Genomic DNA, 26841 nt, shown 5'->3' on the forward strand with positions numbered 1-26841 from the left:
GTTTTAGTAATTCAGTTTTCAATATACAGTAGAATTTTGCTAATGTACATATCTTAGAATTTATACAGAGATAGCATTCTCTACCTATTTCTCAGCAAAAATTTACCATAAAGCAATGAGCTGTAGCGAGATCTCAGGCAGTATTACCAAGGTAATTATTTTTACTAACTCTACTACAGTGAGTACTAGTACATTATAAATAATTATATCATCTTTAGTTATGAAAATAAGAGTGCTATAGCAAAGGCCTATGGAAAAGTCCCACAGAAATAACAGAATTATATCCCTGATATTTTAGGTTTTTTGGATCATCCTTTACAGTTTAATAGAAAGTTATATCCTTGTTATACAATCCTAAAGGATGGTTCCAAATACCTATAGACAAATATCAATTTCTATTGCTCTAATAACCTACAGAATGTATTTCTATAGAATCCTCTTAAATTTATATACCAACTAAATCCTTTTTGAATTCTCTAGGACCTTTTCATCTGTTAATCTTTGTGGTTTTTTTTATAGTTGTCCGCTCACTTGATGATTTGAAAAATTTAATAATTTGCAATGTATCTAACTAGCACATATTGCTTTTAGACATCTCAGATATAGCTACCAATTGCAGTTGTTTTTTTTCAAACTGTGTCCTACATGAAGCTTAACTGATCCTTTACACCAGAGCTAAATTCATCATCTGTCTTCTTCCTGTGGTAAACAGCAATCAATTCATATCTACTTTCCCTCGGAGGACAGCTGAAAGGTCCAAAATATCCTCATTAGGAAAGCTGTGGTTAACTGCATCGATCACAGCACTGTGAATAATACATGCATGTGGGAAAATTACTTCATGTGCAGTTAGTTACATGAGACCAGAAAACCTAGGAACAAGAAGCCAACCCCCAATGGAAACTGGGGAGTTTCCAATTTTCAATGGGAAGAAGGGGAAAAAAACCCTGAGATAATTTGAAATCAGGTATCTTGAAGCACGTACAGCTGTAATATATTGCCACGGAATGAAATGTAGCCTGAGCTTCTCTAATGCAGAACAGGTCAGCACAATGGCACACACAGTGCTTGGTTGATGACTCATCATGTCAGCTAATCAAAAAGGATCATGAATTTTAAAGTGCTGGCTTTTATGTAGCCAAGATTGTGAAGATTGGAATACATTTGAATGAGATGTTGCCAATATTTGAGAACTTAAATTACTTCATAGTTGTTGTGCTAAAAATAAGCACCTGGAAAATGGCATTTTTTAAATCTTACCTTTTTCTTATGAAAGAAAGAAAGATTGTCATTTTTAATTCTTCCACAGCTCAGTCTTTTCTTACTGTAATAAATATTTGAAAAAAACAAAAAGGTTAAAAAATTCTGAGCAATAAGTTAACAAAAAAGTTTTACAAGGAAAAAAGACAGCATAACTATTCTCTTTATTGTATTGTTATTATTATTAAGAATATATTCCAACACAGTAAGAATACTGTGCTCAGTGAAATATTTAACCCTGTACCATAGAAATCAGTGGGAGTTTTGCTATTAATTTCAATGGGAAAAGGTTTGAGTCTTAAATGCAAATGCATCGCCAATGTGATTTGCTTAATTTACAAACAGATCTGTTTTACACCTCAACTCCTTTCTTGGGAGGGATATGTTGATAGTATTCATTGTCTGTAGATGGAAATGACTTTCTAAATCTGCTATTGCAGGTGCAAAGCAGAAACAAAACAGGGCTTCTTTAGATTCTAGCCATAAAGTTTTCCCTGTAACCTCTTTTCTCAACAAAGAAAAAATAAACTGCACATGCTGCTGTTTCAAGTAGGTAGTGGCTGTGAAAATCAACAAAGGCTCTACCTTGAAAGACTGAAGTCCAGAGTACAGAAAGGGTAAGAGGCATGTATGACAAAAAATGTACAGTTATGAAGTAATCAAAGGGAAAGATTTTAAAATGTCCAGCTTTATTTCTAGATACCATATTTTCTCTCTTTTCCCAAAAGGATTAGTTTTCCTAGGTTTCTAATATTTTTATATTTTCTGCCTAGAACCTTCTAATTTAAATCAAGTGAGACAATGCTAATGAGATAGTTAAAATAATCAAAGAAATAGTGTATATTTACTCATTAAACACCTTCAAATGTTTTGTATCCATAAGGTTATACATAGGTATAGGCAGTGGAAGATTTTCTATCCACCTTTCCCTATGCATATCCTTAATACTGTGTTCTCTTGATCCATCATGCTGGTCCAAGATTACATGAAATCCAGTATGGCCTCTGTAAGTCAATCACAGCAGTCAACATTTATGGTACACAAAATGCCACATCATAGCCATACATAGGTGAACCAGTTGGCTAAAATAAGGACTCACTCAAACCTCTGCCCAAAAGTCAAACATAAGTGTGGTTACATCGCTTAACCACTTATTCCTCATTGCTTTTGCATGTTCAGTTGACAAATCAGTTTATGATGATTGTACCTGGCTTTGATATTTGAATAGACCCTTTATTACCAGCTCATTTGAAGAAAGATAGCCAAACAATCTAGTTTTCATTCCATATGATCAGAATGCAAAAGAGACATTTAAAACTAGATGGGACAGAGCAACAGTAAATGCACTGATATGAGCAATCTGAAAGGAACAAGGATAGTGGAGCAGACTAGCCAATGTGATGGGTAAATTTCAACTCTAATTGTTAGCTGAGGGGAAATCGTCAAGGGTCATAAAGCCAGTTTAGCCAGCTGTACCCTAGATCCTCATGCCCTAAACCAGGTGGAGGGATGTGTGGACTGGGGCCACAGCACACTAGGCTCTCTGTTGATCCTGATCAATACAATGGCCCCTTGGGAGTTGTGACGGGACTACCAGCCCTGCTCTGGCCTAGAGATAGTTAAGGACTCTCTGCAGGCTGAAGAGACCATGCCTCTCCACATTTGCTGGGCATGCTCAGCATGGAAGGGGGATATAAAAAGCAGCAACACAGTTCAGTCGGAGTTTGCTGCTGATTGGGAAGGATGCAGATCATTGGTTCTCTCCAGGGAACTGCTACAGACATCAACCCCGGAACCAAGCCAGGACGAACCCCAGATGAATCCTAAGCCGCCAGATGAGCCCCAACGAGGAACAGGGCTGCTAGGAGTTGCACTGACTGGGACCCCAGATGCTACGGAGAATCAAGGGGTGTTGCCACTGACGAAAGGGTAGGAAGTACTTCAGGAGGCTTGAATGGTGTCACAGGGAGCAAATCAGGTTATCACGTAGCATGTTTTGGGAGAGCCCGCTGTGTAACCCCTCTCACTGACAGGGCCCTGGGCTGGGGCTCGCAGGAGCAGGGAAGGCCCGAGCCCTCCTACCCTGGGCACTGTGCCCCCTAGGTGGCACTCCACTACCCCAATGGGCCATTGGACCCCTCTGCCCTGACTACAGGGCCACCTTACTGGATCCAGCTACAAACCACGCTGCCCTGACTACAGGGCCGCCTTACTGGATCCAGCTACAAACCACGCTGCCCTGACTACAGGGATCCAGCTACAAACCACGCTGCCCTGACTACAGGGCCGCCTTACTGGATCCAGCTACAAACCACGCTGCCCTGACTACAGGGCTGCCTTACTGACTCTGAACATTGGGGCACGCTGTCCCGATTAGAGGACCAATTTATTGACTCTGGCCATTAGGCCACACTGCCTGCCATTCTACTGAGTGTGTTACCCAGTCACAAATCTGAAGTATATGCAAAGGATCAGCCACTATATGCAAAGAAACAGTCAGTCACAACATGAGAGAACTTGGAAGACTGTGCAAGTGTTGTTCCACCACAGTTCTGAAATATAAATAAGGACTGACTATATTTTGAGACAGTTGCTTGTTGTAGTTACATTTCTAGGTGGATGGCCATGATAAGGGCCAGATTTTTCCCTCAGCAACGTAAGTGCAAATCCCTTTGAGATCAAGGAGAGTTTCACTGGAGTCCCAGAAAACTGATTTTGGCCCCAAACTTGCTGTTAAAGGAGTATTTTTTTTCCTATTATTGTTGTTGCTGTTCCTGGAAACAAATTGGGTGAAGGACTTTGGGAAGGAAATTGCTTTACAAAGGCCAAGAATGTCAAAGCAGAAAAAATAATGAAAAGATCGTGATGAAAAGTTAGAACAGTTAGAAAAGTGGATAATACAGAGGGAGGACACCTAAAAAGCGGCCTTCTCATCTCCCATGTTCACATTTTAAAAAGTTGACTATACACATATGGCAGCAGGCATATTTCCTTCCCTACTTAAGCTTCCCATGTTTTTCCTGGAGAGGGATTAATTATTTCTTATCTTCTGTCCTGATCACCACCCTATCCCATATGCTCAATAATGCTACGCAGATGAATAAAAAAGACAAAGCCAAAAAGTAGCAAGAGCAACAACAAGCGTACTGAAACAATATTACAGACCTTTTTGACTGCATACAAAATATAAAAACAGTGAGCTGGTGCAGAAGAGAGATAGTAAAGTAAGTTATTAGGCACTTCTCACAGTCTCCTGGAGGAGTCTCTCTATGATCCCCTTGCTGTGCTCATTGGGCTTCTCAGTTTGTCCCTGTTCAGGACAGTTCCTTGGTTCAGTGTCCCCCTTCTTGGAGCCACAGGCATGTCAGTGCCTTGCAGTTGTTTTTCAGGGAAGCTGCCTGAAGCAGAGTTATTGCCACTCTGCTGTCTCAAGGCTTTCTGCATCTCCCTTCCTTTTACTGCTCTCCTTTTTTTTATATTAGGCTTTGATTCCACTATGGGGCCCAGCTGTGAGTGTCTGCCTCCAAAATTGACAACTCTAAACTGTGTAGCTTTCCGACCCGGTGTTGTACTCGGAAGGCGTATTGTTGTAGTGATAGTGATAGATACCACCTCATAATCCTTGGGTTCACGTCCTTCATCACATTTAGCCAGCATAGGGGTGTATAATCGGTAACCAGAGTAAACTCATTTCCCAGTAGGTAGTATCGTAGACTTTCTGTCACCCATTTGGTGGCCAAGCATTCTTTTTCTATTACTGAGTATGCCTTTTCGCGAGGGAAGAGCTTCCAGCTGATATAGACTATTAGATGTTCCTCTCTGTTGATTTCCTGTAAGAGGACTGCCCCCAGCCCGACTTCTGATGCGTCTGTTTGCAATATGAACTCCTTTTCAAAGTTTGGGCTGTACAGTACCGGGTGTTCACAGAGCATGGCTTTGAGTTTTTGGAAAGCGCTGTCACAGTCAGGTGTCCATTGTACCCACCGAGGGGACGGCATCCTTAGTTAAATTGATCAATGGGGTTGCTATCATAGCACAGTCTGGTATGAATTGGCTGTAATAGTCCACCAAACCCAGGAAGGTCCACACCTGTCTTTTGGTCATAGGGTTCTTGTACGCCTGTGGGGCACGGACCGTGCCTACTAACTGGTTGACTTTGCCTCCTCCCACAACATGCCCTGAGTAACAGACTTCATCTTTTCCTATTGCACATTTTGTGGTGTTTGCTGTTAGCCCAACGTTCCTTAGTGAACAGAGGATGGCAGCCACTTTGTCTAGGTGCAAGTCCCAATCCCTACTATAGATTATGATGTCATTTAAATATGCCACCGTGTATTAACTGTGTACTTGCAGTACTCAGTCCATCAAACGTTGGAATGTAGTCATCACCCTATGCAAGCCAAAGGGTATGGTTCTCAACTGGAATAGGCCGAGGTATGTAGAAAAGGCTGTTTCCTCCTGAGACTCCAGAGTCTAGGGAATTTGCCAATAACCTTTTGTGGGTGGTGATGTATCGAGCTTCCTTCCCCCAGTTGGTCCAACAGTTCGTCTACTTGTGGCATGGGGTAGGTGTCAAATTTAGAGATCGGGTTCACCTTCTGGAAATTGATACAAAAATGTAGAGAGCCATCTGGTTTTGGGACCAGCACTATGAAGCATCTCCAATTGCTCTGGGTCTCTTCTATTACTGCGACCTCCAACGTAGTCTTAATCTCTCTCTTGATAGCCCTCCTCAACCTGTTGGGGATAGGGCAAAGTCCTTCCTGTATTACTTTACCTGGTTTTGTTCTGATGTTGTGTTGGGCTAGGAGCGTCTTCTTCAGAAGGGTTAAGAATACTGTGGGAAAGCCACCACCAGTTAGACTACTTGCTCCATCAGTTCTCAGCACAAGGTCAGGCCAAGGGATATCAATTCCTCCCATCCCACATTAAGCAGTCATCAACTCAGGGTCCTAGTGCCGGTTCAAGTCTTTCCAAGGTTTCAACAGGTTTATGTGATATACCTGTTGTTCCTTCCTTTTACCAGGTTGCCTGATTAAGTAGTCCCCTACTTGCTTTATCACCTCATAAGGGCCCTGCCACTTAGCCATTAACTTTGACTCAGAGCTGGGGAACAGCAACAAGACCCAGTCACCTGGTTGGAAGACATGTGCTCGGCACTGTTGCCACACTTGTGCTTCTTATGGGTTTCTTCTAGCATACACACCCATGGCCTCCAGTTGTTCCCCTAACTTCAGGACATACTGTACTATATTCTTTGCCCTGGGCATCTGGCTTTCCCAGGCCTCCTACATTACACTCCTACACACTACACTTTCCCAGGCCTCCTACTACTCCCTTGGGCATCATCCATAACAGTTCAAATGGTGAAAACCCTGTCGAAGCTTGAGGTACCTCCCTAATGGTGAAGAACAATGTGGGGAGTAGCTGATCCCAGTGTCGGGGCTCCTGTGTGATAAATTTCTTGAGCATCCCCTTGAGAGTCTTGTTAAATCTTTCTACAAAACTGTCGGTCTGTGGATGATACACAAACATATGTAAGGGTCTGACCTTTAGTAGTTCCCACACCTCTTTCATTAGCCTGGAGGTGAAATTCGTTTCCTGGTCCATCAGGACTTCTTTAGGGAAGCCGACTCTCACAAAGACTTTTAGTAGTTCGTTGGCTATCAACTTTGCGTTCGTGGAGTGTAGTGATAATGGCCTCTGGGTACCTGGTGGTGTAGTCCATGATGACCAGTATGTGCTGGTGCCCCACAGTGCTTTTCTCTAGCGGCCCTATCAGGTCAAACTGTACTCTTCCAAAAGGAATTTCCACCAAGGGGAGAGGTACTAGTGGGACCCCTTTAGGGGCTGTCAATTGGCACGCTGGACACGAGGTGCAAAAATACTCAATTTCCTTGAAGACCCTGGGCCAAAAGCATCGGGCCAGGATCCTGGATTGTGTCTTATCCTTCCCTAGATGCCCTGCACCTGGTATTGCATGGGCCAAATGTAATAATTCACTGCGGGATACACGTGGCACCAACAGCTGTGTCTGTACCTCTTGTGTGTGGTTTGTCCTGTTCCACAGGATACAACAAATCTGCTCTGAGGGCAAAATGTGGCTACTGTCATGTTTTCAGTGGGTCCACCTCTTCGTCATCTATCATCACTATTTGCTCAAAGGCATAGCTCAAGATCTTGTTGTTTCTTTGCTCCACCTGGAACTCTGAGAAGCTGGTTAGCTGGAAATGCAGGGAGCATTGTGTGTTTGGTCTTGCGGAGGTTCCTTCCCTAGGGTTTCCATTATCATTCGATCGTTTCCAACTTCCATCACTCCCACAGAAGCAGTTGCCTCTTTCACTTCCCTCCATTCCCTCCTTGCTATCCATTTCTCTTTTTGGGATTTTCTTATCTTGGGTCATGAAGTAAGGAGGTCTGGGTCTTTAAATGGGAACAGAATCCTGGGTGTCTCCATGGGACCATATTTCTCAGGCTCCACTGTTAGGGAGAGTATCTGTAAGAGGTCCAGGAAATCTGGCCAGTCCCAACCTAGTATCATGGGACAGGTGAGGTCCGGGGACATGCAGACTCTCAGATGGTCTCGACATCCATCCACAGTCAGTCCTATTGTTGTGATCGTGTATGGTGATATGTTGCCATGGATACATTTGATGGGGGTTCCCCCCTTCTTTGGTTTTCCCATCATATCGGCTATCTGTTCCCAAATAAAGGCCCAGTCACACCCAGAGTTGGTGAGGACTAGGGTCTTCTGACCCTCCACCTCTATGGGGATTGTGAGTTCTCTTGGGCTCTTCTTTCAGGATCTAGCCTCTCCAATCCAAACCTGCCCAAAGTGTCTGGTGTCCCAGTGTCATGGTGTTACCCCAGGTATTACCCATATGCTGGGTTGGAATCCAGAACTTTTAGGGCTCCCTCCAAGGGGGGACTGTCCCTTTTGGGCCCTCAGTTGGTTCCCCTTCTAGGTGTACCAGGTATCATCTTAGCCTCAGCAAGGATTTTCCGAACCATTTGAGCAGCCATATAATCTTCCATTAGGTGAATGGCCTATGCTAGTGTCACCGGCCATTGTTGGCAGACCCAGTCTTGTCCCCCAGGTGGAAAAATCTGTATAAATTGTTTCCACCCCTCCTGCCTAGGTCTTGAATGGGGCTTATGGATCCCATTACAACAATATGTACACATGAGGATTTAGGGCCTAATCTAACACCTATTGAAGAAGCTTTTCATTGAATCTTTCCATTGACTTCAGTGGGCGTTAGAAAATTGATTTATGGAAGCTCCCTAAGGGCTCAGTCTATCTCTACGTGTACATTATAATACACTAGGAGGACAAAGCGGTTGATCAAGATACAACTTCAGAAGAGCTAGTGATTCCACATTGCAGGTGTTTTGTGAAATTTGTTCTCAGATTTCCTTTAGGTGTTGCCAGTGCTGCTGGTCTTCACTTCTTCAGTTTCTGTTCCCTGCTTCACTATTTAGGCCCTACATACAATACAAGGATACTAGTTACAAACAATATTCCAATTTGTAGCACAGACTGGAATTTAAAAAGTTTTATACAGAACATACTGGAATGCAGGGCCTAAAGAATATTTGTAGCATATGCTGGGCCTTACTTATCTGTCACATTTTTGGTCTGCGATGAGCAGGTCTTCAGCAGCTTTCTGGCCCCTCTATTGCTGCTTTAGTGTATAGTCCCTGCTGCACCATATACATAAACAATAAGACACAGAATGGTATGTTTCATGCTAGAATATCACCATGCCTAGGGCAGACTGTGATGCTGAATCCTCGTAATCATTCAAGAAGTGACAATATCCTACCATGATCTATTTCTTGGTGTTGTAATGATCTTAACTGAGCTTCCAAGAGAAGCATAGTTGAGAAACCTCCAAGAAAAATCCAAGAAGCTGCAGAAGATATTGTTGGTGATTCATTAGCGGGACAGTTGTTTCATCTCCAAATCCACGCTGAATTTTATGCACTCAGCATGCTCCCAGAAGTGAAGTCTTTCATACAGAATGAAAATCCAAGACCTACATTTTCCTTAAAGATTTAATTGGAAGTTATTCATCATTACTGCCTAAAAACAGTTCTGTATGGAGAGTGCTGGTATACAACAGTTCACATTTCACCCCAGAGAGGTTTCCCTGGAGTGAAACGATTCTTTTGTGTACAGTTGTGTAAAGTGCTTGGATTTTTTTTTGGGGGGGGGGGGGAGGGAGGAGGGGGGTTTAAAGATTCTATAAATATATATTATTATTGCCAATACAAAATGGAACTTTGCAATTAGTAACTGTAGAGAAAACGATAAGAAACATTTTAATAGTAAATTATGATTAACTTTGCAAACACCAGCGACAGGAGACGCAAGTCCAACTCCCATGGTTTTTGCTGGATTACCTCTAGAACCGATCCTGGGAAGTGCTGCACACCCACAACTTTCACAGATGATGCAGGAGCTCAGTTCTTCTAAGGCCTCGTCTACACTAGTCTTTTCCACCCCTAACATTTCTCAAGTGGTGGAGCTCCAGTGGTGATCAATAGCTACCGGCAATGTCACAATGTCATTTAACCCTATTTAGAACAGATGACTAGGCGGCAAAAATGTGATCAAGTGCCAACATCTTATAGACATGAGTGCTTGCAGAGCAAGACTGGTGTAAGTAACAGTAGAAAATTTAGGAAAAAAAAGACAAATGCAGATAAGGCCAATGGATCAGACTTACAAATCAATCATAGCTTTATTTCTATTTGTAAATAATAAAAAGTGACGGTGATTAAAATTGACGTGTTATGCTTCACAGGCTTTCCAGGACTCTTAAAGCTCAGTGGAGAGGGCTCAGTAGAATATTATCTAATTGACTCTCTTGTCATGCTTATAAAGATTCCTCATTAGAATAACTGTAAAAATTAAGTCAGCTCCTTCAACGGTATGTTCAGCAGTGGGAATAGTAATACAGCACCAGTCTAATAAAGTGTCAGCTCATTTCTATTCCTGGGGAAAGAAAGGCATGTTAAAAACTGTTAATTAGTGTCATCCTTAGGAAGGATGTGAAGCTGTTCAGTCTTAGCAACAACAAGCAAAACCTTGCATTCCTTACTCAGGTAAAACTCATTGATTTCAGGCAAAAGTAACTCTATTAACTCTACTGGGGGTTTTGCCTGAGTATAGAATGCAGGATTTGACATTATGTGATCAGCATTTCAATTTCATATTGTTTAGAATGGGAGTATTCTGATAGGAGAATATCACCTACACTAAAAAAATACCTTTCCCCCCCCTTAGATTAAAAGGCTTTGCTCATTGCATTTTCCCTCACGATTTTGTGGATTTGACTGAAAAACTGCCAGGTCATTTGACCTGGAGGATCCCACCTGGAAGAATTTGAGAGCCTGACACATCAATATATTGTTGCATTGTAAAAATTCATTGGCTGACAAGGCTTCCAGTTTGCTTCCAAGTGTTTTGCTAGCTAGTCACAAAACTGGACAATGCTGTTCTATTTGCAAAGTTTAAAGGCCAAATTCTGCTTTCTGTTGCAGCAGTGTAAATCTGGAGTGATTTAAAAAAAAAATTAGTCCAGATTTTCTCTGGTATAACTGAGAGCAGAATTTAAGCCCCAGTACTAGGCACGAGGAATGGGACACCCTCAAAAGCCAACTCAGTTCATGTGCTCAGCCAGCCCTTTTATCATTTAACTTCCATTTTTACCAACCCAGACCTTTACTAAGGCCAGATTCTGAATCCTTACTCACATTCAGTAGAACTTGGCTCTGTGAATTCCCCATTACCATTTCAATAGAATTAATCATGGAGTAAGGGACTACTCAGTAATTGTATGGGTGGCGGAACCCGACAGATATTTATTTTCTGATTAATGCCCATGTATACCAGTATGGCTACTCAGTCTATGAAGCATTCTTAAATGCATTTCTGCTATGCAAATGTGGGGGAAGGAAGCAAAGAATTTGTATTTAAAGAGATATTTATTTCAATTGGAGGGACTGGGTTCTGACTTAAAAATATGAAAAAGAAAATAGTTTTGCAGTAAATTCAAGGTAATTGAGGGGAGGGAGAAGAACAGGAAAATTCTTTAGATGTGAGTTGATGGAGGTTAATGAGCCCCCAAGTGTGTGTATGCTTTCTTAGTTGATAAAATATCAGCATCTCTATCTGCCTCGCTGTTCTGGCAGATCTGTTTTTTCAGCGGCCAAGTAAAGTTTGTTGTTTAGTGAAAGTCACTAACTGGAGGCAATGATACTTTAGAAAGGAAAAAACCAGAGGTTTAATAATGCAGGTTTTCCTAAGTTTCAGCATAAACTTAAAGCAACAAAGTCACTGTGGTTTGCAACCTGCCTGTTTTAAATTCCCCACCTTCCCTCTCAACAAAGATTTCATTCACAATAGCACAAAAAATCAGTGCACCAAAAAGCATTATAAACAGAAAGGTAGTCTAGCAGCAATTTAAAATATTTGAGAGGCAAAGAAATCTACTGACTGTGAAGTTTGCCTCTCTGGTTTAGAGGTAAGCACATTTTGTGCTTGAACTAAAAAAGTTAATTATAAATGAGAAGGTCATTTCACTATATTATTAGAATGCCACTTTTTCAGTTAATTAATGGAAATGGATAAATAACCCATATGCAATGTTGTTGTAGCTATGTTAGTCCCAGGATATTAGAGAGACAAGGTGGGTGAGGTAATATCTTTTATTGGACCAACTTCTGTTGATGAGAGAAACAAGCTTTCAACCTGAAGAAGAGCTCTGTGTAAGCTCAAAAGCTTCTTTCTCTCACCAACAGAAGTTGGTCCAATAAAATATTACCTCACCCATCTTAAATATTCCATAGATACATCAGAGAGCTCTGCCTTCTATTAGAGTTTACAGTACCATTAAGTCAGAACTGTTAGAAGGAGTTTAATCATATTTACAATGGTTTTTTTTTCCATGAGCTGAAATGTGACTAAATGGCAGCATGAATGTGAATGGAAAAGATACTTCTCCCATGGCATTTTTCTCAGTGCTTTGGAAAATCCTTATTGGCTTATTTCAGACTCTACATACGAAAAAATAAAGGAAAATCTACAAGGAGTTTTTTATTAAATTGAAAACATACTTTAAACTAATTTTCCTATGCATTTATTTTGTTTAGATTAATTAAGACTTCTGCTTTATGTTAACACAAAAATAGTTAACATTTGCAACATATTTACTGAGGTTTAAACAGTTATGTAATGGCTTTGTATCTATTACGTTGTTAACCTTAAGCAAATCTGTTTTAATAATCAATTGAAATTGTTTTTAACATACAATAAGTGGTTATGAGTCTAATGAGATACACATTTAGAAGCATTATGATGTTCCCAAGTAAAAAATTGATTTTCCTATAGCTTTGCTAAAACTTACATTTACTTACCAGTGTTTGTAAATGTGGATTAGCTATGTTCCATAATTTGTCCCAACAGTGCCACATTTCATCAGCCTCTCTCATAACTACATACAAACTAGGTAGTGGGGCTCTATTGAAGGTTTGGCTTATAAACAGAAGAGAAGAAATTCTGGAGCTAAAATAATTCCAAAAAGCTAAAACTAGTTCAAATTTTCCAAACACTAGGCATATAAATATTTAAGGATTATTGCTGTTGTTCTGGTAGTGAATGTACACGTCACTTTTTACAACATGATGGTAAAATGACTTCTTACACTAACACTCATCTTTTCCACATCCTGCCCATCTATAGGAAGCAAAGTCTGGACTGCCCTGCCGAGTTGAGGACAACAGTTATATTAGCCCACCGAAAAGAAGTTCCTTCATATTTCAAGATGTCTTTTTACAACCCATGCCCTTCTACTTTTTTTTGCCTAATCTTTAGTTGATGCGCTGCAAAGTCTTCCCAAAGTCTGCAGGCTGTAACATTAACAGCTCTCTTCCCTTGAAATTTTGTTGATGGTGGTTAGCCCTATCAAGATGCCAGAAAACACACACACAATATCTCTGGCTAGAATCTTGTTCTTCTGGCACATGAAATATGACCTGGGGAAACATGTATGCTTGTCATATAATTTCACATTTTACCTAAACCACCATGGTCAAAATTCTGTGTAAGTGGTTTGAAAATAAGCCTATTCTACTTTGTCCCTCATTTTATCCCTGCCCTTTCAGAATGATTTCAGATCCCTGTCTCCCACCTGGCAATGATTTCTAGAAACAAATAAAATGGAATAAGTCACAAAAAAATTGACTTACTGAGATAGATCATCCTATCTATGGTACTTTTATGGCCCCCATCACCATAATATCTGAGCCTCTCATAATCTTACATGTAATTATACTCAATACACCTGTGAGGTATGGAATTGAGGAACCGGGAGACTAAGTGACTTCCCCATGGTCACAGAGTGAGTCTGTGGCAGAGCAGGGAATTAACACTGGCTTCCTCACAGCCCAGGCTGGTACCCTAATCACTAGGCCATAAAATGGAGGAATTAGTGAAGTTTATGGATGATATAGTCTGGTTTTAGGCTTGATTATACTAGATAATTTAGCTAAACTGATGCAACTTAATTTAAAATAGATCTAGTTAAATCAGCGCAAATCCCTAATGTAGATGCACCTATACTGACTTAAGCCTCACTTAAAATCAGTTTTAGCTTGCCTCAGTAAATTACTGAATTTAGCTGAACCTATTTAAGTAAATGTTAAGGCAGCATAAGCGTTTTAGGGGTTTGTATTGGTTTACAGGGATTTTAAGTCTTTCTAGCATAGACAAGGCCTTAGCCTCAGAAATAGTGACAGCTATACAAAAAAGGATATAGCAGATATAGTGAACTGAGTAAAAGTGAACTGCATAGCAAGCAGCTAAGCAAATTGTATTGACCACTACTATTCATGTATTAGATGCCACCAGGAATATTCAAAAAGAAGGTAAATAAGTGAAAAGAAACCCATGCAGTAGATTAAGAACAGATAAATACTGTGCTATGATTCACTAAGGTCTTATTTCCTAGTCAGTCAGTTCAGTGAAAAGGTCAAAACCAACATAAGAGTGATTGCTTTTTCCAGAGATAAAGCTTATATAGTGAAGTTAGTATGAGTGTTTGAAATTATACCAATCGAAATAAATATCACAAACAATGAAGCTCAGAAGTGGAATGTGGTTTTCAGTGAAGACGCTTTTTTTTTTTTTATCCAATATTCTAAATGGGGTGAAAGAAGGAGGTCAAACCAATTGCACAAGGTCACACAGAGAAGTCAGCAGTTTATCTCCGATTAAAACCCAGGATGCTTCTGGCTCTCATTCTCTTTAATCTCTTGGGTATAAAACAATCATTTTACCAAAATTGGCAATTCCCATATTTTGCCTTGAAATAAAGAGAAAGGAGAACTTAAAAATTGTGTTTTCTAAGATACCACCAGCATTTGGTAGAATTGATACATCCCTAAGTAAAGCTTGGCGGGGAATAAATTGACAGACAGTCGATGCCATTCATTATGTTTTTAATTTCAGACAACAAGGAGCTTTTGGGGAAAAGGAGAATAGATGTGAGCTGACTCAACCAGGTGAAAAAAATCAGCAGACTGACTCATTGGAAAAATCAAATTACCTAGACTAATCATTAAATTAGTGGGCAAAAAGCTTTCAAAGGAGCTGTGTGCCAAATTAATAAATCTAGGCTATACTAGTTAGAGTATAGAGTTAGTTAGAGGTAGATGGAAGATAATTAAAGGACAGCTAAAAATAGTCTCCTTCTATATAAATGCTAGCAGCATGTATTCATGTTCATTATATTATTTTAAATTAAAGTTACTAGAACAATAAGGCATAGAAGAAGCAACATTTCTAAGGATTAAAATACCATGACACAGAGTTTGCTGAAGGAACATGCAACATAAAATAGGGGAAAGGGAAACACTGCCAATGCTAATGATGGGTGATGATAAATGTGCAGAAACAAATGCTATAATATGAAGAGCTGTGCGAAGCTCTGTGATAATGTATAGCAGCAGAGGTTCACGTTGAATTTCAGTTCTGAATGATCCTGAAAATACCTAACCATGGTTGAGGTTAATTTGAAACTCATCTAAGGCAATTCAAGGTCACAAAATTCATCTAAGGGAGTCTCAAAAACTTTTGGTGGACTTGACTCAAAATTTAGGTTTGTAACAAAACCTCAGACCCAGAAAAATTGCACTTGGCTTTGGCTTCCATAATTACAAAAAATTTTCAGTATTCTAATTCAGGCTGAAATCAAAGCAGCAGTTTGAAAAAGTATGACAATGGTGGTTGCTAGCGGGTGAGTGCTGCTAGAGAGCTACAGGGCAGTTACAGGAAGTCAGTCATGACACATCAACTCATTTTACAGAAATACTTAGCCTGGAGCTTAAAATTTAGGAGCACTCACTATTTCGTGGTAGATTAGGAAAGATTACGCAAAATTAGAAAGAAAATGACAAAAGTCTAGATATACGGCAGGGTTGTTTTCATATAGTGTTTTTAGAAGTATTCAGCATAAATCTAGGAAAGACACCCAGCATAATTTAATTTGAAGCACATTAACTTTAACTGAAGATTGGGAGTATCTAGTGATACTGTCTTTATAATAGGGGAAGAAACTTTTTTTTTTTTTTTTTTTTTTAAAGAAAGGTCAGTGTAATGTTTCCACAAGAAGCCTGATTGACAGACCAGGAAACTGAAGTCTTCTCTGTACAGAACATCTACAGCATATGCAGAAGCAGAGTGGGCAAACTTCTCTCCACTATCTTACAAGTGTTCCTTAAGCTTCATCAACAGGGGTAAAAGGCTAACCTCAGCCTCTCTAATGAGATTTTTAACAAAGGATGCCAAGTTAGTGTTAATTGTGTTACTGTGGCTTGTGATGGGAGAAAGAGGAAGTGACTTAATAAAAATAAGAATTAACCCTAAATGAAATGGGAGGTTAAGAAATGGTTGGTTATTTCCCGCTGCTGCACATTCACCTCTTCCCATTGCTTCTGGGCTTCTCATAGTGGCATTCCAAAGAGTACAGTTTGTGACATCACAAATAGAGGTGCCTCACAGTGCAAAATTAAGTGTATATTACCACTGATGCTTCCTAGTGGCACTGGGGCAAGAAGGAGGGCCATACATTGGCTTGTTTCCCTGACGAGTATTGCAGTTGAGAAAAGAGCAAAGAGTCTTCCCCTCAAAGAGTACTGTATGTAGGGCTGCAAATCCTTCTCTCTACAGAATTCTCCAATATGGAACTCTTCCAAGTGACCCTTGAAGATAGCTGCTGCAGCCAAGGAAGGTGGAAAGATCCACTGTTAGGAAACAAGAGTGGTCCACTATATATGTAAAAAATTAATAGATAAGGTGCCAGTAGATGGTGCTCAAGAATATGTAGCATAGTTTCTTGGTTTTTGCATGATCAGTACAATTAGTTGTTGTTCACTGCAAATGTGCAGATCTTCACATCAGCTCTTAATACTCAACAAAGAAATGGAGGAAAGCAGAGGCAGGGAAGGAGCCTTTTAATGGTTCAGATAAACATGCTACATTTTGTTTCTGAGATTTACTCATCAGTGGTTACTATGGTAGGATGAAATAGAACTGGTGACCTAGGGGAGAATGGCTCTCTAGGGGACAGAATGACTTGTGGGATTGGTAATGGGATACAGAGCCTATCTAATTATTTTGATTTAAGGGAAGATGACTGCCATATCTGGAAAAATGAACACAGGTGATGGAAAATATTATATTTTAAATTGGAGAAGCTGAAGTTGCAATCTTTCCCACTTTATCTAAATCAAGCAAAAAGGACCACAGAGATCAACAAGGTTAAGCAGAGAATAGATAGATATGCAGAACACCCTTCATATTAATGCATATTAACAAGCTCAGGGCGGGTGCTGTCAATGTAGGGTGATGTTATACTGTTGCATATTAGTGCTTCTTGCCACCAGCATTGGAATTGGTTCACCTTTGGGAGTAGCAACATTCTAGCTGTCAGGTGTTTGGTTCAGAATTGTGTGTTGTAACGCACCAAAGTTTCCAGTATCTGCCACTGCAGCAGCCTCAACAGCTGTGTGCAATCTGCACTAAGTATTTAGTTAACAGTTTTATTTAAACTAAGTTTATTGAGTCTACTCTAAAACAGAACAGGTGAAAAATCAAAAGTGTGCTGGTTTCATTTAAGAGTATAATTGCAGATCTCACTCTCCCCATGCAGAAAGGGAGGGGGGGGGGGGGGAATAGGTTCAAGTGCCTCCACAACAGCATTCCTCCTACCCCATCAGTCCACTCCGTGAATCCACTGATGCACGTATAGAGAGTGATGGGTCAGAGGTGGAAGGAATGCTTCGTTCCTCCACCCCATGCCCCGTGGCAATCAGGAAAAACAGTTAATCCTCCATGCTTAAGAGTGAGGGAGACAGACAGTGTCAGAGAACAGAGCCAGAGGGGGTTCAGTGCTTCCATATGGATGACCCTGTGCTCCCCAAGGATTCCAGGGGATTCAGAGGAAGGCCACCGCCTCTCTTTTTCCCATGAGGCAGATGGAGGCAATGATGGCAATCCCTGGCCCATCAAATGAAAGAATACAAGGGCAGGTCTCCAAAAAGGAACCTCACAGAGTTCCCTGGCATCTATGCAGATATAAATATAGTGCAAAATTACAACCTGTTCCACTACATTCTGTTTACACTGCAAGATAGAACTCTCTAAAATATATTAAGGGACAACCGCATTGTAAGTAGTGTGACGCTGGCAGGATTAGGGGGACCATTTATGATATTATTTAAAATCAATGTCAAAATTACAATAATTCATGTGAGATAGGCCATGTCAGGTACCATTAGAAAGGTTATAATTTGCTAAGTATGGTGATATTGTTTATATGTATGTGTTGTATTTGTGTTGGAAGTTATGGATATGTTTGATGTATCTGTAATTCAACTTGTGCCGTGTTTCTGGGAGACACCCCAGACAGGATAGTAGCAGTAATAAGCTGTTTAATGGCCCTTTAAGGAAATTCAAAGGTACAATAAACCCAAGGAAAGAGCCAATGGGCTAAACCTTGAGAGTCACCAGGACTTACTCATGTGACCCTAGACTCCATCCTATTGCTGTAAATTTCCACAAGCAGCATGGCAAAGGCCCAGGGACATAAAAGATAGCTGCACCACATCCATTTTGTCTTCAGTCTTCACCTACCTCTGGAGTCTGGATCAACTCATCTACAACTGAAGCTGTGAAACAGGGGATTGTGACTCATCCAGGTACTGGATGTACACTAGAGGGACTATACAAGCCTGCAAACTCCACAATTCTACTGGGAACCTAATGTTTATGGACTTTCAAATCATTTGTATGTATCTGATTGCTTTGACCAAATTTAACATTTCTCTTATAGTTTCTTTCCTTTTATACTAAACCTTTAGTTTTAGTTACTAAAGGATTGGCTGGCACTGTGGTAATTTCGGTAAGATACAAACGTATAAGGGTCTGGTAATTTAGCTGACCCTTTGGGAATCAGAAGAATCTTTTTGGTAAAGAGCATAAAGTTTTAAGTGACTTATCTCTTTACTGGACCTCGTGGCTAATTGGAAGCCAGAGACTGAAATGCAGTAAAGGGAACTGTGTATATTTTGTTTTAGATTCTTCATAACCAGTGTGGGGAATCAGAAGCACTGTTTGTGGCTGTTTGGGAAGTCTAACATCAGTGTTACCCACCAGGACTGGAGAATCTGCTCTCCTTTTATAGCCTGCCCTGACCTTGGCATTTTCAGGTGGTCTACCCTAGGCACGGACGGGTCACAAGTAGGTTCCCTGATGTTGCTGTGGTGCAGACAAGCCCTATATCCAAATGCAGGTAGAGATTTACATGAAGAGAATGAATTTAAGGATGTAATGGGAATGCAAGCTGGAGGAAAAGCTAAAAGGACATGGTTACTTCTTTTTATGGCTTTTTTTTTTTTAAATGTCTCCTGCAAATGCTCATGAATCAAACTACTTATTATTTGTTTGAGGAGTCTGGTGTCCAAAGAACACATATTCTGATTTTTCTCCTCCACCTCTCTCTATTTTCCCCTCCTGCACAGGAGGCACACTGCCAAGGAGCCTCGTTTTACCAGTGAGCCAGGGATCAAGAGACTTCAGTATCATGGTGGACTGGAATCTGAATTCACACAGCAACAGAGTAGAGGAAGACAGCCTATGAGTCTGCATGCCAGCTATAGGCTCAAATTTACAGTGAGATAAGAATGTTGACCTTCTACTGATAGTAAAAGGATACTAGATAAAAGGAACTAGCATAATGCCTGGCAGATAAACAGAACTTGCGTTTACTTCAGAACATTTTTATTGATCTAACCATGGTAATCCACTCCCGCATAATCTCTCACTCTTGTGGCCAAGTAGATATTGATTCAATCTCAGTTAATACATTGGCTCCAAATGTAAACTAGATTATAACAATCTACTGTATATTTTCTTATATATTCGGTTAGATATAGATTAAAGAATTCAGATATTAGAGCTAATCTAGTTTCTTTAATAGAAATAATCAAGGAAAGTCTCTGATAAAATGGCAACAATGACTGGTTTAATATTTAAATATTAAAAAAAAAAAACAAAACCCACCAATTCCCTGGGATTATTTTGAAATCTAACATTTTTGTTTTATGTAGTTCTTGGAAAAACTGAAAGTGAAGAGGCATTCTGTACTTACTACTTATTGTATGTTCAGTTTACTATGGCACTACCGCTCTCTAATTTTGGACTGGCATGCCTCTCATGCAGCCAGATTAGTGGGCGGCAATCCTCAAAAGGTTTGGAACAGCTAAATGATTAAACATATGATACTGAACTTTTCAGCATCTTTTTTCTCCATCTTCCATTCTCCCTCTCACCCCAGTCAGATATTCCCCTCGCCTCCATGTTTTCTTCTTTCTCTTACCCCCCAGCTCCCTATGTGTGATCTACAAGATCTTGACCCCCCTATATTTCTCCTCATCCTCCACTTCCTCCCCCCGCCAAATCCAGTAAGCACTCTCTCTTTGGGGATACTCCATCAGGTGGCAGTGGTGGGTGTTACGGAAATATTTTGCTGTAACAGTCAGATAATTTAGCATAAATGAACTAGCCCCTACGACCTGCAATTACATCTGCCATCACAGACCCCCTGTAGAGTCTCTTTGACTTAGATGAAGCTCCTAACAGGTGCAGTGGTCTGAACTAGCAGATCCAGTTGCAGGTTCAGGGCCTCAATTTTGTAAAAAAAAAAACTAAGTCTTTTCATGGGTAATTTGAAAGTAGGAAAAGTGACTGAATTCATCTCCAATTATTCTCTAAAATGGTTTAATCAGCTCTTCTCCTAATCTCTTAAATGCAATAGAGTCTCAGTAAATGCTATAAAAAGACAAATGCTCATCCTGTGGAAGGTGTAGAAGACAGATTCAAGCAAACAGCAAGAGCTATTTCAAAGCCGTTTAGATAAAGTCAATGCTCACCCCCATTTACTTCTCATCCCTTCTTTGCAGGTTAATTTTAAAATGTGAAGGCCCCATTCATCAGCCTGTTCACTCAACCTTATGCTCAGCTGAAAGAAGTGTTATATTCTAATAACTAAAGGTGCTTTTGCAAAGCAGCAATTCGGTGTATAGTTCTGCTTCACTTTTCCTTCTTTTTAATAGTTTCTCTTCAGATTTCATTTAGATGTATAGTAGCAGTACTTCAATATTCTGAGGCACAATGGAACAATTCTCTCCATGAAACCAGATATTTTTTCTATGAAACTAAACACATTTATCCTCTTACTCATCATGTGTGTCCAGGCTTGAGACTCCATCCTCATTACAAGGCTCTGTTGTCACACATAACTCTACAGTGTGCTGGGCTGTCAGTTGCAATAAAACATGAAAAAAAAGTTTCTTAGGAAAATTTTCAGAAGTGCCACAGGATTTTATCACAATGAAATAGGGCAAAACTCATTTTTTAAATATATTGCAAATTGCAGATACCGTATTGCCAATCCCAAGCATTCACAAATGATGAGATTGGCTTAAAAATCAGAAGGCTTTTTTGTTTTTAAAATATATTTTGGGTTCTTTTTACTTGCCTTCTGGTTTCAGAAACTTTAGGCTGCCGTAACTTCATTTTTTCAAGTTTTTCTCTACAACCATGAGGGCTAGACATTTTTTCTTAAAATGAGCTTGGATTCTCATGTAACCTCTTGATCCCAATAGTTGAGGCTTTAAGAACAATACTAAATATCATGAGACAAACTAAAATTGCAAGCACTGCAATTGGTAATACCACACACATTAGATTTGTAGGCTCACTAACACTTTTTTCTCTTTCAAAATGAAATAGCTGAAAACAATGTATGTGCTGTAATAAAAATCAGCTTTGAACATTGGAATTGCAATATTGGAACAGGCCATAGGCTCATTTTTGTAGAGGTTCTTGAGGAAAGCAACCTTCTTACTACCCCACATGCCCATTTTCCAGAACCAAATACTCACCATTCATTTATCAAAGTGCTCCCATTCTTCTCCATGGGCCAAGAACCTCAGCTGAACTTCATCCCCCATGATGCACCGGAGTGTAGTTTTACCAAAGAGTCATTCCTATAGAGAACTGGAGCATGAGGCACCCGAATGACAACTCCCACGAAACACCAGAATTGAAGTTTTTCAATTTTGCTAATAAACTTGTTTTACTTTCATTATAAATCATCAGTGCTGTGTCATTTCAGTAAAGTGTGTGCTTCTGGAAAGCTGCCAGGTTGGAGTGTTTCATTTTCTCTGTAAAGGCAATGAACCTAACGTTCTCTCTGAGAGTTCAGTAAGAGAGCCTGGTCCCTGCAGGAAGATGATTTGGGGGCAAATTTGGGTCTGGCAGGGTGGTAAGGTCAGCCTGTAGGGAATAACTCAGTTGACCAAAGCCAGGGTGAGGTTTGTGGGCAGCTGGCAGGCTGTTGGGGTCAGAGTTCTGGATTAGAGCTGCACAGCTACAAGACACCTATGGTTATAAGGCAGATAGTGACTGAACCCCTTACTTGCCTGGGTGAACCTCAAAATGTCACAAGCCTTAATACACGCAGAATAAAAAAAGAGAACACTAAGGGTTTTGGAAGTTTCCCTATCACTGGTAGTTTTAAAATCAAGATTGGATCATTTTCTAAAATATATGCTCTAGTTCAAACAGGAATTATTTTGGGGATGTTCTATGGCTGATATTATGAAGGATGTCAGACCAGATGGTCACAAGGTCCCTTCTGATGCCAGAATCTATGAAAGACCTATCCAAGCTCCCTAAGACTTGTTATGCCCACAAAGCTGTTGGCATGGCCACCCTGATTTTGGGAAACTATCGATATCAAGAGTAATTTCAGCTTTTGTTTAAATAGGAGCACTTGTCTAGGCCTTTTAGTAGTGAAGATAGCTATTCAGTTTTATACATCTTCAAGGATAACAGATAGTCAGTTGGGCACTTTCTCATAATACAAGAACCTGGGGAGACTCAAAAAAAAAAAAAAAAAGAAAGAAATTTTTGAACAGGAACACACTTCCACAAGAGATTGAGGCAAAGATCTTAGCAGAACAGTCCACTAACTTAGATCTTTTTGCACCACCATAGAGTGGTCATTGAACTTCCATTCCATATTTAATTTTGCAGCTCTCAGGGTACACAGAGTGAAGTCCTCAACTGTTAGCACATCAATTTACATCCCCTCTCAAATAAATCGCTAAATGTCATGGATTTATATATATTTTTAAAAGCCATGAAAGTCTTGGAATCCATGACTCCCATAACATTCATGACAAGGGTCCAGCCTTGTATGAATAAAGATAAACACCATCATTAAACAACATTTAAAACTCTTCATATTTCCTGGACAGTAATATAAAAATGAATGCACTCTGTAATGTACACAATACTAGACATTCAGAATACTCTGTAATAAAATGACCTAGTCAGAACAGAATTTGCAAATCATTCAAAAATCATTCTTTCCATAGCTGTCTAACTTCCAATGAGTGTGGTTTATAATGTCTTCCACATTTGGAAATACCATCCACAGCATCACAACATTTTAAATAGTTTGCTTTTATCAGTCCCTGCCTGGAGGGAGAACTCTGTTATAACTCTCACACCTATACTTGCCATATATATCCCTTTCCTACTAATGCTGTCCTATTTAGCCTGTTTATTTTTTAAAGTATTTACACACCATTTGGAAAGATACCAACTTTTTTTGAAAATGTGAATTTACACCAAGCATATTTAAGCTTCTCTGTCTGAAACTGAGTCACGCCAGTGAAAGCTCAAGGAAGTCATGACAATTTGAAACTTCAGCTTCTGCTGCTTATGATGAACAAGCTCACCCACTTCAGTTATAAAGTGCTAAAAAGGGGAAGCCCCTGACAAGTAGGAAACTGACACATAATTAAGACAACCCACAGCAAAAAACATTCTGGCTAGAAAACAAAGTTCTTGGACTCTGACTTTTGCTTGAGCACTGGATTAAAAAAAAAAAAAAAAGCTAATCAGGGAAAACAACTACAAAGTCAGTCTGTATCTGACCTTCAAGGGGAGGAACATGAAAAAAATCCCATTTCATTTAGGCTAAGTCTCCCCATATCACAAGAACAATTGGTAATACAGACATGCCTGGTATGTTCAACATTCTACCAAGCAAAGATGAACTAGCAGCAACTAAAATCTATTGCAGTTTTCATGGGGCAGTTTTTAGATCTTTTTGTACCTCTGGAATTTCTGACCTTGTGTGTCTGCAGATCTCTGCAGATCTGCTGGGGCACAGTAGTTGTATTGGTCCCAGCTTTTTTTTCAGATTATTTTTATCTCACTATGAGAGACATCTTTGTGAGCCCTGAACACTTTTACAGCTGTTAGGATGCTAATGGGAACTTCATGTGTACCCAGCACAAGTGCTCTCAAGAAGAAACCAAATGTCAAACTGAGGTATGTAGAAGTAGCCATAAATATGTCTTTGAATGTTTACCATCTGGAACAGTAGATTACATTTTGACAAGAAGCTGGACTACCCTGGGGACATTGTCTTTTAAACAGCCCCATCAGTACAAGGGAAGAGAAAACATGATTTCATGTCCCCCTTTCTTCATAAGCTTTTCTGTCAGTCTTAGGCAAACTATTTTTCCATAGTAAAATAATAATAAAAAAAGATGGGCATGTATATTTATCCAAACATTTTCTTAAAAGATTAGATCTGATGACCTATCTGACAGAAATCCATGGAGAAGGCAGCCTTATAATTAGACTGTGACAGCAGAATGTGCAGTGCAATTCACATTCCTGAAACTGCTGCACCTTGTCTTTGTTAGTAGGCTAAGCCATATCTTCATGGACAGAAGCTGTCTAAAAGGACTTCACATCAACCAAAAATGGGAAGAATAAAATAAAGAAATGAAATTTACAGCTAACAGAATTTATTCGATGTATGGGAGATTTTAACACAAGCCTAGTTTGTTTTGTTTTGGTTTTTTTTAAAACTTGCAAAGGTTTCCAACACTCATTAGAAAGCAAAAACTGGGCTGAGTGAAAAATCAATATGGTCCAATTTATTCACTCAAATCTAATCAGGTTATGCTATCTTATTAGGATTTAGCTAATACTCTATTTAAAATTGCTGTGGGTCATTTATGACAATACAGTCTTATTAAAGAATGTGTTGGAAAATACAAGCTGAGAACAATCTGTAAAGCAGCCAAACAGCCTTTTCAACAAAAAAAAAAAAGTTGGATTGAGGCAAAAATATATGTGCAACTTGAAACACGGTTTTATGGGCATTGTTACACAGTTGAGTGCCAAAATCACAAAGCACCAACCATAAATCCCCTTGCTCAGTCTACTAAACAGATCTTATTTCAGAACAGATTACATACAGAATATCTCACCTGTATATGGTGAGGACAGTGTTAGATTTCTTTCACAAGTGGGAGAAACCAATCACTCATGAGCACCACAGGTGTGCTGAGTTACTGTATGAAAGAGCTGTTATAGTGGCAAAAGAAACAAAGCATTTAGTTATTCTTTAAGGGAAAACATCTTTATACAATGAAGGATTTATTTTAAAATAAGCCACTTCAGCCTTCAGTACCTGTCAAAATAGAGAGACTAGAAGAATAAACTGGGAAGATTAATTCTAAGATATTCAGAATCTAATTTGTGATTACTTTTTTGGCTTTCTATTTAATTTGGTAGCTTTTTTCCTCCCGAGATACCAATGAAATTAATAGTCATTAAATGAAAGTGACAGTAAGTACTTACAGTGACTAATTCCTAATTAATTTCTGCCTCTCTTCATTCCTAACGGTAAAAATCCCTTTACATTTAATTAACTCTTCAGATAGCCTGTTCAGAATCTATCAAGATAACCGGCCTCTAATGATCCGTTATAGTGATGCTACTTAGTTTTCAATGACTTGTAAAACTTTCACAAACAGATCTGCAAATGAATTCCATCCATCTGCTCTGCGGCAGCTGCAAGCGCCTATTACAGGGTATTCTCTCATTTCCTCCTGTTCTGGGGCTCTCTTAACTTTAAGTCCATGGATAAGCCAAGCCATCCAAATCATCAGGAGCCCAGCCACGTCTCTCTCAAGGAGTCTTCAAACTCTACAGAGATCTCAAAATAGACTTTCAAAACATTTTGGTTCGCTTCACAAGGAGGCAGAGCCAGTCCTCGCTGCACAAAAGCCCTTAAGCATCTTGTCAGAATCTCAGAAATAACCATGCTCGTTTCCCCCCCCCCCCCCCCAATAGTTTTTACAAATTCATGATGTGAACATAGAGATGATTATAGTCCTAGAAAATGAAACTACTACAATCTACAGCACCGGCGGTCTCATATATACTGAAGGTTTTTAGCACATGTGTTTGTGTGAGAGGGGGAGGCAAGAGATACGTTGCTCCAAAAGAGCTTTTCTAATCTACACCTTCAAAAGCGTGACCTTAACTGCATGAAGAGTGTTAGTTCTATGAAGACAGCCAAGCATCAAGCTATGTTCGCAGTTATCTGTCAGCCATACAATAGCTGCATTGATAAGGCAGCAGCAACTGGCTTTGACAAGTGTGCTGTGCTAGCATTCCATTCAAAGCCATGAAGGGAAGGGGGGGGGGGGGAAGCATTAGATGCCTTTTACTTTACCTGAACAAACTGCTTTTCTTTTAGCTGCTGAAAATGAATCCTCCCTCTTCTCCCAAAAGCTAAAGAGCTCTTCTTTTGCTTGCAACTCACACTTGCAGAAGACCACACAGCTCCAGCCAGGCAGCCTCCCTTCCCTAATCCCCACTCGAATGTGATGACACACACTAACCCCAACCATCTGGTGCAACACGTCCTCAAGCACTCAGCACAGTGGTGTGTCAAGACGGGCTGCCCAATCCAATCGCTTGGGCTGGGTGTCTCTTAAGGAGCTGGAAGACAGAGACAAGGGCAGAAACTGTAGCTCAGAGAACTCTTAGCAAAGTAACCTGAGATTTGTGGAGAGAGAAAAGGACGGCTATAAAGTAGAAGTGGGCGGTGCTAGTAGGAAGGTAGAGGGAGT

The 26841-nt window shown here is 40.0% G+C and overlaps 1 protein-coding gene across 2 annotated transcripts in view; it reads right to left on the bottom strand.

The window, feature by feature from the left end:
- Positions 1-26604, bottom strand: part of SULF1 (sulfatase 1) — a 159353-nt gene extending 132749 nt beyond the window's left edge. For both annotated transcript variants that reach the window (XM_067553640.1, XM_067553639.1), the window contains exon 1: positions 26442-26604. The gene's annotated coding sequence lies outside the window, so the exon portion shown is untranslated. The remainder of the gene's footprint in view (positions 1-26441) is intronic.
- Positions 26605-26841: the final 237 nt, after the last annotated feature.

This window comes from Emydura macquarii, unplaced genomic scaffold (genome assembly GCF_026122565.2).
Source record: "Emydura macquarii macquarii isolate MOO-44397 ecotype Brisbane River unplaced genomic scaffold, CSIRO-AGI_Emac_v2 contig_1477, whole genome shotgun sequence".
NCBI classification, from domain to species: Eukaryota; Metazoa; Chordata; order Testudines; family Chelidae; genus Emydura; species Emydura macquarii.